Raw genomic sequence first — 2,390 nt, 5'->3', positions numbered from 1 at the left:
TCGGAAGCGTTCTGCGGTTAGCGGACTTGTGCGCTTTGGGAAGGCGCCGCACGTCGAAAGAGGAAGTACGGACAGAGGAGGAACTGTAGTCCCGGATTCGAACGCATTTGCGGCCAGGCCCTTGCTGGCTTCGTCTTCCGCCTCAGGTAGACTTGTTGTGGTTCCGGCGCAGGGAGCCGTCCCTGGCACTGGCCGAGTGGTTTTGGAGAGCTGCGCGAGTATGCGCGCCGGGCTCTTGTCTTTCGTGTCAAGTAGGCTGGTGGATCAGCAGCGGTTATGCTACGGCGATCTGCCGATGCGAAAGTGTGTGTGTGCTTGAGGCCCTTCAATGAACCTACTGCTGACTGAAGCGAGGCACGTAGATGGGGGTGCAACCCTGCCCGTGGCCGTGTAGCCGTTAAAGACTCCACAGCGGCTTAGCCCTACACATGGCTCCGTCGCTTTTTGCAATTTTTCGTGGAGCGATGTGAACGTGCACACGAGACACAGGGGTGCGGTGGATGGTTGGCAGGTAAAACCGGCTTCGAGTGCTTGCAAACGGCGTAGGGCACCTCGAGGGCAAGCCAGGAAGGCGTGGGCGCAAAACACACGCGCGAGTAGCAGGAGTGGAGTGCCATTAGGCTTTCAGCTGCTGAGACGCGGCCGCCGAAAGAGCGAGACGGGAGGAGCGCACGCCGAAGGCGCTCATCGAAACCACACACAGGGAGACGCCTAAGAGACGTGCCTAAAACCCTGGTTGTACTGTACTGAATTGAACAAACTATTTTTCACGACTCTAAGCGGTGGATCACTCGGTTCTCGGGGCGATGAAGAACGCAGCCAGCTGCGAGACTTGGTGTGAATTGCAGGACACACTGAGCACTGATTCTTTGAACGGACATTGCGGCCTTGGGTCTTCCCTTGGCTTCGTCTGTCTGAGAGACCGATAACATATCAAGAGAGCCTTCGGCGCACAGGGAACGTGCGTCCGTCGACTCGTTTTGACCGCGTCGGCATCATGGATAGTACGCTGAGCGCTAAAGCCACGCGCCAGCGGCCTCACGAGAAGGAGACGGTGGCAAGCCGTTGTGCGAAATCTTCGAAAAGACGGAAACGAGGCATTACTACTGTAGCGTGACGAGTGCGCGCCTCTAGCAAGACCGCCGCAGGATGGAGTCGGATACCTGCAGGGAAAGAGCGGTCCAAGCGCGAGGCGCGAACGTCTGTCGCCATGTAGCGCGCACGTCTGCGAGGGAGTCGGAACCGCACTGTTGCATGCACGGAAAACGTGGGAAGGAAACGCCGGCCGATTCCCGCGGCGTGCGCACAGCCAGCGCGATCGCAATTTGCGTTGTTTGCTTTCGGAGTACGTCGAGCTCAAGAGCTGGTCGCTCGTTCACGTCACCGCAGCTGTGTGGGCGCCCTTCCGGGCTTCGGCGCAGGAATGCGAATCGGCAGATTCTTGCGAGGAGCGGAGAGGAGAAGGGTGGCCCCCGAAAGCGGTTCGACGCGAGAGCGCCGTCTGCGAGCGAGAAGAGCACGGCACGGCGGAGAATTGCCGCGAAACGGAAAATGTCTCCTTCGAGAGCGTGGGTGCCCCGCAGGCGGAGCTGAAGCGTTCCGTCGTAGTCCGCCGTCGGTCCAAGTGCTTCGCAGTCTCTGTCCCCTAAAGACTGGGCCACTCCAGTTGGGGCAGGGGCGACGCTACACGAGACGATGCCTCCCGCCAGGTTTTAGTCGCCACTGCGGTGCCCGCTGAAGCGGCGCGCTGCTAAGCCGATCTTTGCCTCGCTGGGGTGTGGGCTTCAGACACGGTCGCTTACCACGCAACTGCTCGTGCGCCGCACGCGTGCAGGCGGTTTACCGCCTGCCAGCCTCGTCTATAAGTAGCTCCATGTTTGGTGAAGGACGTGGTAGGGCGTCGTACTCAGTTGGCGCTAGGGTATCGAACGTGTCGAGTCCTTTTCGGCATACCGCTCGTATGACGCACGCGCGCACGCGTTGTGCCGCCTGCCAGCCTCGTCCGTAAGGATGTGGCAGGACGTCGTACTCGGTCGTCCTGGAATGGGCGAAAGCAATGTATCCGTTGTCGACCTCAGATCAGGCGAGACAACCCGCCGAATTTAAGCATATCACTAAGCGGAGGAAAAGAAACCAACAGGGATTCCCCGAGTAGCTGCGAGCGAAACGGGACCGAGCGCAGCACCGAATCCGCCCTCCATGCAGGCGGTCGGGAAATGTGGTGTACGGGAGGCAACGTTCTCGGGTGTTTGCGACGGTGCAAGTCCCCCTGACAGGGGCTTGTCCCAGAGTGGGTGCCAGGACCGTCTCCGCCGTTGCGCGCCCGGGATGAAGCCTCCCGTGAGTCCGGTTGCTTGAGAGTGCAGCCCTAAGTGGGTGGTAAACTCCAT

At 60.3% G+C, this 2,390-nt stretch overlaps 1 non-coding gene across 1 annotated transcript; it reads left to right on the top strand.

Annotated features, from left to right (window-relative positions):
- The first annotated feature begins 771 nt into the window (after positions 1-771).
- LOC140213872 (5.8S ribosomal RNA) lies at positions 772-924 on the top strand. Its single transcript, XR_011890861.1, has one exon. It is a non-coding gene; the product is annotated as a 5.8S ribosomal RNA (ribosomal RNA).
- Positions 925-2,390: the final 1,466 nt, after the last annotated feature.

This window comes from Dermacentor andersoni, chromosome 10, assembly GCF_023375885.2.
Source record: "Dermacentor andersoni chromosome 10, qqDerAnde1_hic_scaffold, whole genome shotgun sequence".
In the NCBI taxonomy this organism is placed as follows: domain Eukaryota; kingdom Metazoa; phylum Arthropoda; class Arachnida; order Ixodida; family Ixodidae; genus Dermacentor; species Dermacentor andersoni.
Note: the sequence above shows the minus strand (reverse complement) of the source record. Positions and strands in the feature narration are given on the sequence as shown.